At 46.8% G+C, this 19,221-nt stretch overlaps 1 protein-coding gene across 2 annotated transcripts in view; it reads right to left on the bottom strand.

Annotated features, from left to right (window-relative positions):
• LOC132822185 (cyclin-dependent kinase 17-like) overlaps nucleotides 1-19,221 on the bottom strand; it is a 638,730-nt gene that overhangs the window by 47,225 nt on the left and 572,284 nt on the right. The gene's annotated exons all lie outside the window — the stretch shown is intronic.

The following is a 19,221-nucleotide window of genomic DNA, read 5'->3' as shown; positions in this document are numbered from 1 at the left end:
CCCGGGAATGTAGAGAGAGAGAGACAACAAACTGACCCGGGAATGTAGAGAGAGAGAGAAACAACAAACTGACCCGGGAATGTAGAGAGAGAGAGACAACAAACTGACCCAGGAATGTAGAGAGACAGAGAAACAACAAACTGACCCGGGAATGTAGAGAGACAGAGAAACAACAAACTGACCCAGGAATGTAGAGAGACAGAGAAACAACAAACTGACCCGGGAATGTAGAGAGACAGAGAAACAACACACTGACCCGGGAATGTAGAGAGAGAGAGACAACACACTGACCCGGGAATATAGAGAGACAGAGAAACAACAAACTGACCCAGGAATGTAGAGAGACAGAGAAACAACAAACTGACCCGGGAATGTAGAGAGACAGAGAAACAACACACTGACCCGGGAATGTAGAGAGAGAGAGACAACACACTGACCCGGGAATATAGAGAGACAGAGAAACAACAAACTGACCCAGGAATGTAGAGAGACAGAGAGACAACACACTGACCCGGGAATGTAGAGAGACAGAGAAACAACAAACTGACCCGGGAATGTAGAGAGAGACAGAAACAACAAAATGACCCGGGAATGTAGAGAGACAGAGAGACAACAAACTGACCCGGGAATGTAGAGAGACAGAGAGACAACAAACTGACCCAGGTATGTAGACAGACAGAGGAACAACAAACTGACCCGGGAATGTAGAGAGAGAGAGACAACACACTGACCCGGGAATATAGAGAGACAGAGAAACAACAAACTGACCCGGGAATGTAGAGAGACAGAGAGACAACAAACTGACCCGGGAATGTAGAGAGAGACAGAAACAACAAAATGACCCGGGAATGTAGAGAGACAGAGAGACAACAAACTGACCCGGGAATGTAGAGAGACAGAGAGACAACAAACTGACCCAGGAATGTAGACAGACAGAGGAACAACAAACTGACCCGGGAATGTAGAGAGAGAGAGACACAACAAACTGACCCGGGAATATAGAGAGACAGAGACACAACAAAGTGACACTGGAATGTAGAGAGACAGAGAGACAACAAACTGACCCAGGAATGTAGAGAGAGAGAGAAACAACAAACTGACCCGGGAATGTAGAGAGAGACAGAAACAACAAAATGACCCGGGAATGTAGAGAGACAGAGAGACAACAAACTGACCCGGGAATATAGAGAGACAGAGAAACAACAAACTGACCCGGGAATGTAGACAGACAGAGGAACAACGAACTGACCCGGGAATGTAGAGAGAGAGAGACACAACAAACTGACCCGGGAATATAGAGAGACAGAGACACAACAAAGTGACACGGGAATGTAGAGAGACAGAGAGACAACAAACTGACCCAGGAATGTAGACAGACAGAGAAACAACACACTAACCCGGGAATGTAGAGAGAGAGAGAAACAACACACTGACCCGGGAATGTAGAGAGAGAGAGACAACAAACTGACCCGGGAATGTAGAGAGAGAGAGAAACAACAAACTGACCCGGGAATGTAGAGAGAGAGAGACAACAAACTGACCCAGGAATGTAGAGAGACAGAGACACAACAAAGTGACACGGGAATGTAGAGAGACAGAGAGACAACAAACTGACCCAGGAATGTAGACAGACAGAGAAACAACACACTAACCCGGGAATGTAGAGAGAGAGAGAAACAACACACTGACCCGGGAATGTAGAGAGAGAGAGACAACAAACTGACCCGGGAATGTAGAGAGAGAGAGAAACAACAAACTGACCCGGGAATGTAGAGAGAGAGAGACAACAAACTGACCCAGGAATGTAGAGAGACAGAGAAACAACAAACTGACCCGGGAATGTAGAGAGACAGAGAAACAACAAACTGACCCAGGAATGTAGAGAGACAGAGAAACAACAAACTGACCCGGGAATGTAGAGAGACAGAGAAACAACACACTGACCCGGGAATGTAGAGAGAGAGAGACAACACACTGACCCGGGAATATAGAGAGACAGAGAAACAACAAACTGACCCAGGAATGTAGAGAGACAGAGAAACAACAAACTGACCCGGGAATGTAGAGAGACAGAGAAACAACACACTGACCCGGGAATGTAGAGAAAGAGCGAAACAACAAACTGACACGGGAATATAGGGAGAGAGAGAAACAACAAACTGACCCAGGAATGTAGAGAGAGTGAGAAACAACAAACTGACCCAGGAATGTAGAGAGAGAGCGAAACAACAAACTGACCCGGGAATGTAGAGAGACAGAGAAACAACAAACTGACCCAGGAATGTAGAGAGACAGAGAAACAACAAACTGACCCGGGAATGTAGAGAGACAGAGAAACAACACACTGACCCGGGAATGTAGAGAGAGAGAGACAACACACTGACCCGGGAATATAGAGAGACAGAGAAACAACAAACTGACCCAGGAATGTAGAGAGACAGAGAAACAACAAACTGACCCGGGAATGTAGAGAGACAGAGAAACAACACACTGACCCGGGAATGTAGAGAAAGAGCGAAACAACAAACTGACACGGGAATATAGGGAGAGAGAGAAACAACAAACTGACCCGGGAATGTAGAGAGAGTGAGAAACAACAAACTGACCCAGGAATGTAGAGAGAGAGCGAAACAACAAACTGACCCGGGAATGTAGAGAGAGAGAGAAACAACAAACTGACCCGGGAATGTAGAGAGACAGAGAGACAACTAACTGACCCGGGAATATAGAGAGACAGAGAAACAACAAACTGACCCGGGAATGTAGAGAGAGACAGAAACAACAAAATGACCCGGGAATGTAGAGAGACAGAGAGACAACAAACTGACCCGGGAATGTAGAGAGACAGAGAGACAACAAAGTGACACGGGAATGTAGAGAGACAGAGAGACAACAAACTGACCCAGGAATGTAGACAGACAGAGAAACAACACACAAACCCGGGAATGTAGAGAGAGAGAGAAACAACACACTGACCCGGAATGTAGAGAGAGAGAGAAACAACAAACTGACCCGGGAATGTAGAGAGAGAGAGACAACAAACTGACCCGGGAATGTAGAGAGAGAGAGAAACAACAAACTGACCCGGGAATGTAGAGAGACAGAGAAACAACAAACTGACCCGGGAATGTAGAGAGACAGAGAAACAACAAACTGACCCGGGAATGTAGAGAGAGAGAGACAACAAACTGACCCGGGAATGTAGAGAGAGAGAGAAACAACAAACTGACCCAGGAATGTAGAGAGACAGAGAAACAACAAACTGACCCGGGAATGTAGAGAGAGAGAGAAACAACAAACTGACCCGGGAATGTAGAGAGAGAGAGAAACAACAAACTGACCCGGGAATATAGAGAGACAGAGAAACAACAAACTGACCCGGGAATGTAGAGAGACAGAGAAACAACACACTGACCCGGGAATGTAGAGAGAGAGAGACAACACACTGACCCGGGAATATAGAGAGACAGAGAAACAACAAACTGACCCAGGAATGTAGAGAGACAGAGAGACAACACACTGACCCGGGAATATAGAGAGACAGAGAAACAACAAACTGACCCGGGAATGTAGAGAGAGACAGAAACAACAAAATGACCCGGGAATGTAGAGAGACAGAGAGACAACAAACTGACCCGGGAATGTAGAGAGACAGAGAGACAACAAACTGACCCAGGAATGTAGACAGACAGAGGAACAACAAACTGACCCGGGAATGTAGAGAGAGAGAGACAACACACTGACCCGGGAATATAGAGAGACAGAGAAACAACAAACTGACCCGGGAATGTAGAGAGACAGAGAGACAACACACTGACCCGGGAATATAGAGAGACAGAGAAACAACAAACTGACCCGGGAATGTAGAGAGAGACAGAAACAACAAAATGACCCGGGAATGTAGAGAGACAGAGAGACAACAAACTGACCCGGGAATGTAGAGAGACAGAGAGACAACAAACTGACCCAGGAATGTAGACAGACAGAGGAACAACAAACTGACCCGGGAATGTAGAGAGAGAGAGACACAACAAACTGACCCGGGAATATAGAGAGACAGAGACACAACAAAGTGACACGGGAATGTAGAGAGACAGAGAGACAACAAACTGACCCAGGAATGTAGACAGACAGAGAAACAACACACTAACCCGGGAATGTAGAGAGAGAGAGAAACAACACACTGACCCGGGAATGTAGAGAGAGAGAGAAACAACAAACTGACCCGGGAATGTAGAGAGAGAGAGACAACAAACTGACCCGGGAATGTAGAGAGAGAGAGAAACAACAAACTGACCCGGGAATGTAGAGAGAGAGAGAAACAACACACTGACCCGGAATGTAGAGAGAGAGAAACAACAAACTGACCCGGGAATGTAGAGAGAGAGAGAAACAACAAACTGACCCAGGAATGTAGAGAGAGAGAGACAACAAACTGACCCGGGAATGTAGAGAGACAGAGAAACAACAAACTGACCCAGGAATGTAGAGAGAGAGAGACAACAAACTGACCCGGGAATGTAGAGAGAGAGAGAAACAACACACTGACCCGGGAATGTCGAGAGAGAGAGAAACAACAAACTGACCCGGGAATGTAGAGAGTGTGAGAAACAACAAACTGACCCAGGAATGTAGAGAGACAGGGAAACAACAAACTGACCCAGGAATGTAGAGAGACAGAGAAACAACACACTGACCCGGGAATGTAGAGAGAGAGCGAAACAACAAACTGACCCGGGAATGTAGAGAGAGAGAGAAACAACAAACTGACCCGGGAATGTAGAGAGACAGAGAGACAACAAACTGACCCGGGAATATAGAGAGACAGAGAAACAACAAACTGACCCGGGAATGTAGAGAGAGACAGAAACAACAAAATGACCCGGGAATGTAGAGAGACAGAGAGACAACAAACTGACCCGGGAATGTAGAGAGACAGAGAGACAACAAACTGACCCGGGAATGTAGAGAGACAGAGAGACAACAAACTGACCCAGGAATGTAGACAGACAGAGGAACAACAAACTGACCCGGGAATGTAGAGAGAGAGAGACACAACAAACTGACCCGGGAATATAGAGAGAGAGCGAAACAACAAACTGACCCGGGAATGTAGAGAGAGAGAGAAACAACAAACTGACCCGGGAATGTAGAGAGAGAGCGAAACAACAAACTGACCCGGGAATGTAGAGAGACAGAGAGACAACACACTGACCCGGGAATATAGAGAGACAGAGAAACAACAAACTGACCCGGGAATGTAGAGAGAGACAGAAACAACAAAATGACCCGGGAATGTAGAGAGACAGAGAGACAACAAACTGACCCGGGAATGTAGAGAGACAGAGAGACAACAAACTGACCCAGGAATGTAGACAGACAGAGGAACAACAAACTGACCCGGGAATGTAGAGAGAGAGAGACACAACAAACTGACCCGGGAATATAGAGAGACAGAGACACAACAAAGTGACACGGGAATGTAGAGAGACAGAGAGACAACAAACTGACCCAGGAATGTAGACAGACAGAGAAACAACACACTAACCCGGGAATGTAGAGAGAGAGAGAAACAACACACTGACCCGGGAATGTAGAGAGAGAGAGAAACAACAAACTGACCCGGGAATGTAGAGAGAGAGAGACAACAAACTGACCCGGGAATGTAGAGAGAGAGAGAAACAACAAACTGACCCGGGAATGTAGAGAGACAGAGAAACAACAAACTGACCCGGGAATGTAGAGAGAGAGAGACAACAAACTGACCCGGGAATGTAGAGAGAGAGAGACAACAAACTGACCCGGGAATGAAGAGAGAGAGAGAAACAACAAACTGACCCGGGAATGTAGAGAGACAGAGAAACAACAAACTGACCCGGGAATGTAGAGAGAGAGAGACAACAAACTGACCCGGGAATGTAGAGAGACAGAGAAACAACAAACTGACCCGGGAATGTAGAGAGAGAGAGAAACAACAAACTGACCCGGGAATGTAGAGAGAGAGAGAAACAACACACTGACCCGGGAATGTAGAGAGAGAGAGACAACAAACTGACCCAGGAATGTAGAGAGAGAGAGACAACAAACTGACCCGGGAATGTAGAGAGAGAGAGAAACAACACACTGACCCGGGAATGTAGAGAGAGAGAAACAACAAACTGACCCGGGAATGTAGAGAGAGAGAGAAACAACAAACTGACACAGGAATGTAGAGAGAGAGAGACAACAAACTGACCCGGGAATGTAGAGAGACAGAGAAACAACAAACTGACCCAGGAATGTAGAGAGAGAGAGAGAACAAACTGACCCGGGAATGTAGAGAGAGAGAGAAACAACACACTGACACGAGAATGTAGAGAGAGAGAAACAACACACTGACCCGGGAATGTAGAGAGACAGAGAAACAACAAACTGACCCGGGAATGTAGAGAGAGAGAGAAACAACACACTGACCCGGGAATGTAGAGAGAGAGAAACAACACACTGACCCGGGAATGTAGAGAGAGAGAGAAACAACAAACTGACCCGGGAATGTAGAGAGAGAGAAACAACACACTGACCCGGGAATGTAGAGAGAGAGAGAAACAACAAACTGACCCAGGAATGTAGAGAGACAGAGAAACAACACACTGACCCGGGAATATAGAGAGAGAGAGAGACAACAAACTGACACAGGAATGTAGAGAGACAGAGAGACAACTCACTGACCCGGAAATGTAGAGAGACAGAGAAACAACAAACTGACCCGGGAATGTAGAGAGAGAGAGAGACAACAAACTGACCCAGGAATGTAGAGAGACAGAGAGACAACACACTGACCCGGGAATGTAGAGAGACAGAGAAACAACATACTGACCCGGGAATGAAGAGAGAGAGAGAAACAAAAAACTGACCCAGGAATGTAGAGAGACAGAGAGACAACACACTGACCCGGGAATGTAGAGAGACAGAGAAACAACAAACTGACCCGGGAATGCAGAGAGACAGAGACACAACACACTGACCCGGGAATGTAGAGAGAGAGAGACACAACAAACTGACCCGGGAATGTAGAGAGTGTGAGAAACAACAAACTGACCCAGGAATGTAGAGAGACAGGGAAACAACAAACTGACCCAGGAATGTAGAGAGACAGAGAAACAACACACTGACCCGGGAATGTAGAGAGAGAGCGAAACAACAAACTGACCCGGGAATGTAGAGAGAGAGAGAAACAACAAACTGACCCGGGAATGTAGAGAGAGAGCGAAACAACAAACTGACCCGGGAATGTAGAGAGAGAGAGAAACAACAAACTGACCCGGGAATGTAGAGAGACAGAGAGACAACAAACTGACCCGGGAATATAGAGAGACAGAGAAACAACAAACTGACCCGGGAATGTAGAGAGAGACAGAAACAACAAAATGACCCGGGAATGTAGAGAGACAGAGAGACAACAAACTGACCCGGGAATGTAGAGAGACAGAGAGACAACAAACTGACCCAGGAATGTAGACAGACAGAGGAACAACAAACTGACCCGGGAATGTAGAGAGAGAGAGACACAACAAACTGACCCGGGAATATAGAGAGAGAGCGAAACAACAAACTGACCCGGGAATGTAGAGAGAGAGAGAAACAACAAACTGACCCGGGAATGTAGAGAGAGAGCGAAACAACAAACTGACCCGGGAATGTAGAGAGACAGAGAGACAACAAACTGACCCGGGAACATAGAGAGACAGAGAAACAACAAACTGACCCGGGAATGTAGAGAGAGACAGAAACAACAAAATGACCCGGGAATGTAGAGAGACAGAGAGACAACAAACTGACCCGGGAATGTAGAGAGACAGAGAGACAACAAACTGACCCAGGACTGTAGACAGACAGAGGAACAACAAACTGACCCGGGAATGCAGAGAGAGAGAGACACAACAAACTGACCCGGGAATATAGAGAGACAGAGACACAACAAAGTGACACGGGAATGTAGAGAGACAGAGAAACAACAAACTGACCCGGGAATGTAGAGAGACAGAGAGACAACACACTGACCCGGGAATATAGAGAGACAGAGAAACAACAAACTGACCCGGGAATGTAGAGAGAGACAGAAACAACAAAATGACCCGGGAATGTAGAGAGACAGAGAGACAACAAACTGACCCAGGAATGTAGACAGACAGAGGAACAACAAACTGACCCGGGAATGTAGAGAGAGAGAGACACAACAAACTGACCCGGGAATATAGAGAGACAGAGACACAACAAAGTGACACGGGAATGTAGAGAGACAGAGAGACAACAAACTGACCCAGGAATGTAGACAGACAGAGAGACAACACACTAACCCGGGAATGTAGAGAGAGAGAGAAACAACACACTGACCCGGGAATGTAGAGAGAGAGAGAAACAACAAACTGACCCGGGAATGTAGAGAGAGAGAGACAACAAACTGACCCGGGAATGTAGAGAGAGAGAGAAACAACAAACTGACCCGGGAATGTAGAGAGACAGAGAAACAACAAACTGACCCGGGAATGTAGAGAGAGAGAGACAACAAACTGACCCGGGAATGTAGAGAGAGAGAGACAACAAACTGACCCGGGATTGTAGAGAGAGAGAGAAACAACAAACTGACCCGGGAATGTAGAGAGACAGAGAAACAACAAACTGACCCGGGAATGTAGAGAGAGAGAGACAACAAACTGACCCGGGAATGTAGAGAGACAGAGAAACAACAAACTGACCCGGGAATGTAGAGAGAGAGAGAAACAACAAACTGACCCGGGAATGTAGAGAGAGAGAGAAACAACACACTGACCCGGGAATGTAGAGAGAGAGAGACAACAAAATGACCCAGGAATGTAGAGAGAGAGAGACAACAAACTGACCCGGGAATGTAGAGAGAGAGAGAAACAACACACTGACCCGGGAATGTAGAGAGAGAGAAACAACAAACTGACCCGGGAATGTAGAGAGAGAGAGAAACAACAAACTGACCCAGGAATGTAGAGAGAGAGAGACAACAAACTGACCCGGGAATGTGGAGAGAGAGAGAAACAACACACTGACACGAGAATGTAGAGAGAGAGAAACAACACACTGACCCGGGAATGTAGAGAGAGAGAGAGACAACAAACTGACCCGGGAATGTAGAGAGACAGAGAAACAACAAACTGACCCAGGAATGTAGAGAGAGAGAGACAACAAACTGACCCGGGAATGTGGAGAGAGAGAGAAACAACACACTGACACGAGAATGTAGAGAGAGAGAAACAACACACTGACCCGGGAATGTAGAGAGACAGAGAAACAACAAACTGACCCGGGAATGTAGAGAGAGAGAGAAACAACAAACTGACCCGGGAATGTAGAGAGAGAGAAACAACACACTGACCCGGGAATGTAGAGAGAGAGAGAAACAACAAACTGACCCAGGAATGTAGAGAGACAGAGAGACAACTCACTGACCCGGAAATGTAGAGAGACAGAGAAACAACAAACTGACCCGGGAATGTAGAGAGAGAGAGAGACAACAAACTGACCCAGGAATGTAGAGAGACAGAGAGACAACACACTGACCCGGGAATGTAGAGAGACAGAGAAACAACAAACTGACCCGGGAATGTAGAGAGAGAGAGAAACAAAAAACTGACCCAGGAATGTAGAGAGACAGAGAGACAACACACTGACCCGGGAATGTAGAGAGACAGAGAAACAACAAACTGACCCGGGAATGCAGAGAGACAGAGACACAACACACTGACCCGGGAATGTAGAGAGAGAGAGACACAACAAACTGACCCGGGAATGTAGAGAGACAGAGACACAACAAACTGACCCGGGAATGTAGAGAGAGAGAGAGACAACACACTGACCCGGGAATGTAGAGAGACAGACACACAACAAACTGACCCGGGAATGTAGAGAGAGAGAGAAACAACATACTGACCCGGGAATGTAGAGAGACAGAGAAACAACAAACTGACCCGGGAATGTAGAGAGACAGAGAAACAACAAACTGACCCGGGAATGTAGAGAGACAGAGACACAACAAACTGACCCGGGAATGTAGAGAGAGAGAGAAACAACACACTGACCCGGGAATGTAGAGAGAGAGAGAAACAACACACTGACCCGGGAATGCAGAGAGACAGAGAAACAACAAACTGACCCGGGAATGTAGAGAGACAGAGAAACAACACACTGACCCGGGAATGTAGAGAGACAGAGACACAACAAACTGACCCGGGAATGTAGAGAGAGAGAGAAACAACAAACTGACCCGGGAATGTAGAGAGAGAGAGAAACAACACACTGACCCGGGAATATAGTGAGACAGAGAGACAACAAACTGACCCGGGAATGTAGAGAGAGAGAGAAACAACAAACTGACCCGGGAATGTAGAGAGACAGAGACACAACAAACTGACCCGGGAATGTAGAGAGAGAGAGAAACAACAAACTGACCCGGGAATGTAGAGAGAGAGAGAAACAACAAACTGACCCAGGAATGTAGAGGGACAGAGAAACAACAAACTGACCCGGGAATGTAGAGAGGGAGAGAAACAACAAACTGACCCGGGAATGTAGAGAGACAGAGACACAACAAACTGACCCGGGAATGTAGAGAGAGAGAGACACAACAAACTGACCCGGGAATGTAGAGAGAGAGAGAAACAACAAACTGACCCGGGTATATAGAGAGAGAGAGACAACAAACTGAATCGGGAATGTAGAGAGAGAGAGAAGCAACAAACTGAATCGGGAATGTAGAGAGAGAGAGAAACAACAAACTGACCCGGGAATATAGAGAGGGAGAGAAACAACAAACTGAGCCGGGAATGTAGAGAGACAGAGAGACAACAAACTGACCCAGGAATGTAGACAGACAGAGGAACAACAAACTGACCCGGGAATGTAGAGAGAGAGAGACACAACAAACTGACCCGGGAATGTAGAGAGAGAGAGAGACAACAAACTGACCCGGGAATGTAGAGAGACAGAGAAACAACAAACTGACCCGGGAATGTAGAGAGAGAGAGAGACAACAAACTGACCCGGGAATGTAGAGAGAGAGAGAAACAACACACTGACCCGGGAATGCAGAGAGACAGAGAAACAACAAACTGACCCGGGAATGTAGAGAGACAGAGAAACAACAAACTGACCCGGGAATATAGAGAGAGAGAGAAACAACAAACTGACCTGGGAATGTAGAGAGAGAGAGACACAACAAACTGACCCGGGAATGTAGAGAGACAGAGACACAACACACTGACCCGGGAATATAGAGAGAGAGAGAAACAACAAACTGACCCGGGAATATCGAGAGAGAGAGAGAAACAACAAAGTGACCCGGGAATATAGAGAGACAGAGAAACAACAAACTGACCCGGGAATATAGAGGGAGAGCGAAACAACACACTGACCCGGGAATGTAGACAAAGAGAGAAACAACAAACTGACCCGGGAATGTAGAGAGACAGAGAGACAACAAACTGACCCGGGAATGTAGAGAGACAGAGAGACAACAAACTGACCCGGGAATGTAGAGAGACAGAGGAACAACAAACTGACCTGGGAATGTAGAAAGAGAGAGACACAACAAACTGACCCGGGAATTTAGAGAGACAGAGAAACAACAAACTGACCCGGGAATGTAGAGGGAGAGCGAAACAACACACTGACCCGGGAATGTAGAGAGACAGAGAGACAACAAACTGACCCGGGAATGTAGAGAGACAGAGAGACAACAAACTGACCCAGGAATGTAGAGAGAGAGAGAAACAACAAACTGACCCGGGAATGTAGAGAGAGAGAGAGACAACAAACTGACCCGGGAATGTAGAGAGACAGAGAGACAACACACTGACCCGGGAATGTAGACAGACAGAGGAACAACAAACTGACCCGGGAATGTAGAGAGAGAGAGACACAACAAACTGACCCGGGAATGTAGAGAGACAGAGACACAACAAACTGACCCGGGAATATAGAGAGACAGAGACACAACAAAGTGACCCGGGAATGTAGAGAGACAGAGAAACAACACACTAACCGGGAATGTAGAGAGAGAGAGAAACAACAAACTGACCCGGGAATGCAGAGGGAGAGAGAAACAACACACTGACCCGGGAATGTAGAGAGACAGAGAAACAACAAACTGACCCGGGAATGTAGAGAGAGAGAGAAACAACAAACTGACCCGGGAATGTAGACAGACAGAGAAACAACACACTAACCCGGGAATGTAGAGAGAGAGAGAAACAACAAACTGACCCGGGAATGCAGAGAGAGAGAGAGACAACACACTGACCCGGGAATATAGAGAGAGAGAGAAACAACAAACTGACCCGGGAATGTAGAGAGACAGAGAAACAACACACTGACCCGGGAATGTAGAGAGAGAGAAACAACACACTGACCCGGGAATGTAGAGAGAGAGAGAAACAACAAACTGATCCGGGAATGTAGAGAGACAGAGAAACAACAAACTGACCCGGGAATGTAGAGAGAGAGACAACACACTGACCCGGGAATATAGAGAGAGAGAGAAACAACAAACTGACCCGGGAATGTAGAGAGACAGAGAAACAACACACTGACCCGGGAATGTAGAGAGAGAGAAACACACACTGACCCGGGAATGTAGAGAGAGAGAGAAACAACAAACTGACCCAGGAATGTAGAGAGACAGAGAAACAACACACTGACCCGGGAATATAGAGAGAGAGAGAGACAACAAACTGACCCAGGAATGTAGAGAGACAGAGAGACAACACACTGACCCGGGAATGTAGAGAGACAGAGAAACAACAAACTGACCCGGGAATGTAGAGAGAGAGAGAGACAACAAACTGACCCAGGAATGTAGAGAGACAGAGAGACAACACACTGACCCGGGAATGTAGAGAGACAGAGAAACAACAAACTGACCCGGGAATGTAGAGAGAGAGAGAAACAACAAACTGACCCGGGAATGTAGAGAGACAGAGAGACAACAAACTGACCCAGGAATGTAGAGAGACAGAGAGACAACACACTGACCCGGGAATGTAGAGAGACAGAGAAACAACAAACTGACCCAGGAATGTAGAGAGAGAGAGAAACAACAAACTGATCCGGGAATGTAGAGAGAGAGAGAAACAACAAACTGATCCGGGAATGTAGAGAGAGAGAGAAACAACAAACTGACCCGGGAATGTAGAGAGAGAGAGAGACAACACACTGACCCGGGAATGTAGAGAGACAGAGAAACAACAAACTGACCCGGGAATGTAGAAAGAGAGAAAGACAACAAACTGACCCGGGAATGTAGAGAGAGAGAGAAACAACAAACTGACCCGGGAATGTAGAGAGAGACAGAGAAACAACAAACTGACACGGGAATGTAGAGAGAGAGAGAGACAACACACTGACCCGGGAATATAGAGAGACAGAGACACAACAAACTGACCCGGGAATGTAGAGAGACAGAGACACAACAAACTGACCCGGGAATGTAGAGAGAGAGAGAGACAACAAACTGACCCAGGAATGAAGAGAGACAGAGAAACAACAAACTGACCCGGGAATGTAGAGAGAGAGAGAAACAACAAACTGATCCGGGAATGTAGAGAGAGAGAGAAACAACAAACTGACCCGGGAATGTAGAGAGAGAGAGAGACAACACACTGACCTGGGAATGTAGAGAGAGAGAGAAACAACAAACTGACCCGGGTAATGTAGAGAGACAGAGAAACAACAAACTGACCCGGGAATGTAGAGAGAGAGAGAAACAACAAACTGACCCGGGAATGTAGAGAGACAGAGAAACAACAAACTGACCCGGGAATGTAGAGAGAGAGAGACAACAAACTGACCCGGGAATGTAGAGAGAGAGAGAAACAACAAACTGACCCGGGAATGTAGAGAGACAGAGAAACAACAAACTGACCCGGGAATGTAGAGAGAGAGAGAAACAACAAACTGACCCGGGAATGTAGAGAGACAGAGAAACAACACACTGACCCGGGAATGTAGAGAGAGAGAGACAACACACTGACCCGGGAATATAGAGAGACAGAGAAACAACAAACTGACCCGGGAATGTAGAGAGACAGAGAAACAACACACTGACCCGGGAATGTAGAGAGAGAGAGACAACACACTGACCCGGGAATATAGAGGGAGAGCGAGACAACACACTGACCCGGGAATGTAGAGAAAGAGCGAAACAACAAACTGACACGGGAATATAGGGAGAGAGAGAAACAACAAACTGACCCGGGAATGTAGAGAGAGACAGAAACAACAAAATGACCCGGGAATGTAGAGAGACAGAGAGACAACAAACTGACCCGGGAATGTAGAGAGACAGAGAGACAACAAACTGACCCAGGAATGTAGACAGACAGAGGAACAACAAACTGACCCGGGAATGTAGAGAGAGAGCGAAACAACAAACTGACCCGGGAATGTAGAGAGAGAGAGAAACTACGAACTGATCCGGGAATGTAGAGAGAGAGAGAAACAACAAACTGACCCGGGAATGTAGAGAGAGAGAGAGACAACACACTGACCCGGGAATGTAGAGAGACAGAGAAACAACAAACTGACCCGGGAATGTAGAGAGAGAGAAAGACAACAAACTGACCCGGGAATGTAGAGAGAGAGAGAAACAACAAACTGACCCGGGAATGTAGAGAGAGACAGAGAAACAACAAACTGACCCGGGAATGTAGAGAGAGAGAGAGACAACAAACTGACCCGGGAATGTAGAGAGAGAGAGAAACAACAAACTGACTCGGGAATATCGAGAGAGAGAGAAGAAACAAACTGACCTGGGAATGCAGAGAGAGAGAGAAACAACACACTGACCCGGGAATGTAGAGAGAGAGAGAAACAACAAACTGACCCGGGAATGTAGAGAGAGAGAGAAACAACAAACTGACCCGTGAATGTAGAGAGACAGAGACACAACAAACTGACCCGGGAATGTAGAGAGACAGAGACACAACAAACTGACCCGTGAATATAGAGAGAGAGCGAAACAACAAACTGACCCGGGAATGTAGAGAGAGAGAGAAACAACAAACTGACCCGGGAACGTAGAGAGACAGAGACACAACAAACTGACCCGGGAATGTAGAGAGACAGAGAAACAACAAACTGACCCGAGAATATAGAGAGAGAGCGAAACAACAAACTGACCCGGGAATGTAGAGCGAGAGAGAAACAACAAAGTGACCCGGGAATGTAGAGAGACAGAGAAACAACAAACTGACCCGGGAATATAGAGAGACAGAGACACAACAAACTGAACCGGGAATATAGAGACAAAGAGAACCCACACAGTGACCCGGGAATGTAGAGAGAGAGAGAGAGACAACAAACTGACCCGGGAATATAGGGAGAGAGAGAAACAACAAAGTGACCCGGGAATATCGAGATAGAGGGAAACAACGAACTGACCCGGGAATGTAGAGGGAGAGCGAAACAACACACTGACCCGGGAATGTAGAGAGAGAGAGAAACAACAAACTGACCCGGGAATGTAGAGAGACAGAGACACAACAAACTGACCCGGGAATATAGAGAGACAGAGACACAACAAACTGACCCAGGAATGTAGAGAGAGAGAGAAACTACAAACTGACCCGGGAATGTAGAGAGAGAGAGAAACAACAAACTGACCCGGGAATGTAGAGAGAGAGAGAAACGACAAACTGACCCGGGAACGTAGAGAGAGAGGGAAACAACAAACTGACCCGGGAATATCGAGAGAGAGCGAAACAACACACTGACCCGGGAATGTAGAGAGAGAGAGAAACAACAAACTGAGCCTGGAATGTAGAGAGAGAGAGAAACAACACACTGACCCGGGAATGTAGAGAGAGAGAGAAACAACAAATTGACCCGGGAATGTAGAGAGAGAGAGAAACAACAAAGTGACCCGGGAATATCGAGAGAGAGCGAAACAACAAACTGACCCGGGAATATCGAGAGAGAGCGAAACAACAAACTGACCCGGGAATGTAGAGAGAGAGAGAAACAACAAACTGACCCGGGAATATCGAGAGAGAGCAAAACAACAAACTGACCCGGGAATGTAGAGAGAGAGAGAAACAACAAACTGACCCGGGAATGTAGAGAGAGAGAGAAACAACAAACTGACCCGGGAATATCGAGAGAGAGAGAGAAACAACAAACTGACCCGGGAATGTAGAGAGAGAGGGAAACAACAAACTGACCCGGGAATATAGAGGGAGAGCGAGACAACACACTGACCCGGGAATGTAGAGAAAGAGCGAAACAACAAACTGACACGGGAATATAGGGAGAGAGAGAAACAACAAACTGACCCGGGAATACAGGGAGAGAGAGAAACAACAAACTGACCCGGGAATGTAGAGAGACAGAGAAACAACACACTGACCCGGAAATGTAGAGAGAGAGCGAAACAACAAACTGACCCGGGAATGTAGAGAGAGAGCGAAACAACAAACTGACCCGGGAATGTAGAGAGAGAGAGAAACAACAAACTGACCCGGGAATGTAGAGAGACAGAGAGACAACAAACTGACCCGGGAATATAGAGAGACAGAGAAACAACAAACTGACCCGGGAATGTAGAGAGAGACAGAAACAACAAACTGACCCGGGAATATAGAGAGACAGAGAAACAACAAACTGACCCGGGAATGTAGAGAGACAGAGAAACAACAAACTGACCCGGGAATGTAGAGAGAGAGAGAAACAACAAACTGACCCGGGAATGTAGAGAGACAGAGAGACACCAAACTGACCCAGGAATGTAGACAGACAGAGGAACAACAAACTGACCCGGGAATGTAGAGAGAGAGAGACACAACAAACTGACCCGGGAATATAGAGAGACAGAGACACAACAAAGTGACACGGGAATGTAGAGAGACAGAGAGACAACAAACTGACCCAGGAATGTAGACAGACAGAGAAACAACACACAAACCCGGGAATGTAGAGAGAGAGAGAAACAACACACTGACCCGGGAATGTAGAGAGAGAGAGAAACAACAAACTGACCCGGGAATGTAGAGAGAGAGAGACAACACACTGACCCGGGAATGTAGAGAGAGAGAGAAACAACAAACTGACCCGGGAATGTAGAGAGACAGAGAAACAACAAACTGACCCGGGAATGTAGAGAGACAGAGAAACAACAAACTGACCCGGGAATGTAGAGAGAGAGAGACAACAAACTGACCAGGGAATGTAGAGAGAGAGAGAAACAACAAACTGACCCGGGAATGTAGAGAGAGAGAGAAACAACAAACTGACCCGGGAATGTAGAGAGACAGAGAAACAACACACTAACCCGGGAATGTAGAGAGAGAGAGAAACAACAAACTGACCCGGGAATGCAGAGAGAGAGAGAGACAACACACTGACCCGGGAATATAGAGAGAGAGAGAAACAACAAACTGACCCGGGAATGTAGAGAGACAGAGAAACAACACACTGACCCGGGAATGTAGAGAGAGAGAAACAACACACTGACCCGGGAATGTAGAGAGAGAGAGAAACAACAAACTGATCCGGGAATGTAGAGAGACAGAGAAACAACAAACTGACCCGGGAATGTAGAGAGAGAGACAACACACTGACCCGGGAATATAGAGAGAGAGAGAAACAACAAACTGACCCGGGAATGTAGAGAGACAGAGAAACAACACACTGACCCGGGAATGTAGAGAGAGAGAAACACACACTGACCCGGGAATGTAGAGAGAGAGAGAAACAACAAACTGACCCAGGAATGTAGAGAGACAGAGAAACAACACACTGACCCGGGAATATAGAGAGAGAGAGAGACAACAAACTGACCCAGGAATGTAGAGAGACAGAGAGACAACACACTGACCCGGGAATGTAGAGAGACAGAGAAACAACAAACTGACCCGGGAATGTAGAGAGAGAGAGAGACAACAAACTGACCCAGGAATGTAGAGAGACAGAGAGACAACACACTGACCCGGGAATGTAGAGAGACAGAGAAACAACAAACTGACCCGGGAATGTAGAGAGAGAGAGAAACAACAAACTGATCCGGGAATGTAGAGAGACAGAGAGACAACAAACTGACCCAGGAATGTAGAGAGACAGAGAGACAACACACTGACCCGGGAATGTAGAGAGACAGAGAAACAACAAACTGACCCAGGAATGTAGAGAGAGAGAGAAACAACAAACTGATCCGGGAATGTAGAGAGAGAGAGAAACAACAAACTGACCCGGGAATGTAGAGAGAGAGAGAAACAACAAACTGACCCGAGAATGTAGAGAGAGAGAGAGACAACACACTGACCCGGGAATGTAGAGAGACAGAGAAACAACAAACTGACCCGGGAATGTAGAAAGAGAGAAAGACAACAAACTGACCCGGGAATGTAGAGAGAGAGAGAAACAACAAACTGACCCGGGAATGTAGAGAGAGACAGAGAAACAACAAACTGACACGGGAATGTAGAGAGAGAGAGAGACAACACACTGACCCGGGAATGTAGAGAGACAGAGAAACAACAAACTGACCCGGGAATATAGAGAGACAGAGACACAACAAACTGACCCGGGAATGTAGAGAGACAGAGACACAACAAACTGACCCGGGAATGTAGAGAGAGAGAGAGACAACAAACTGACCCAGGAATGAAGAGAGACAGAGAAACAACAAACTGACCCGGGAATGTAGAGAGAGAGAGAAACAACAAACTGACCCGGGAATGTAGAGAGAGAGAGAAACAACAAACTGACCCGGGAATGTAGAGAGAGAGAGAGACAACACACTGACCCGGGAATGTAGAGAGAGAGAGAAACAACAAACTGACCCGGGTAATGTAGAGAGACAGAGAAACAACAAACTGACCCGGGAATGTAGAGAGAGAGAGAAACAACAAACTGACCCGGGAATGTAGAGAGACAGAGAAACAACAAACTGACCCGGGAATGTAGAGAGACAGAGAAACAACAAACTGACCCGGGAATGTAGAGAGAGAGAGACAACAAACTGACCCGGGAATGTAGAGAGAGAGAGAAACAACAAACTGACCCGGGAATGTAGAGAGACAGAGAAACAACAAACTGACCCGGGAATGTAGAGAGAGAGAGAAACAACAAACTGACCCGGGAATGTAGAGAGACAGAGAAACAACACACTGACCCGGGAATGTAGAGAGAGAGAGACAACACACTGACCCGGGAATATAGAGA

This window comes from Hemiscyllium ocellatum, chromosome 14 (genome assembly GCF_020745735.1).
Source record: "Hemiscyllium ocellatum isolate sHemOce1 chromosome 14, sHemOce1.pat.X.cur, whole genome shotgun sequence".
Lineage (NCBI taxonomy): Eukaryota > Metazoa > Chordata > Chondrichthyes > Orectolobiformes > Hemiscylliidae > Hemiscyllium > Hemiscyllium ocellatum.
The sequence above is the reverse complement of the archived record's forward strand: the minus strand, read 5'-3'. Positions and strand labels throughout refer to the sequence as shown.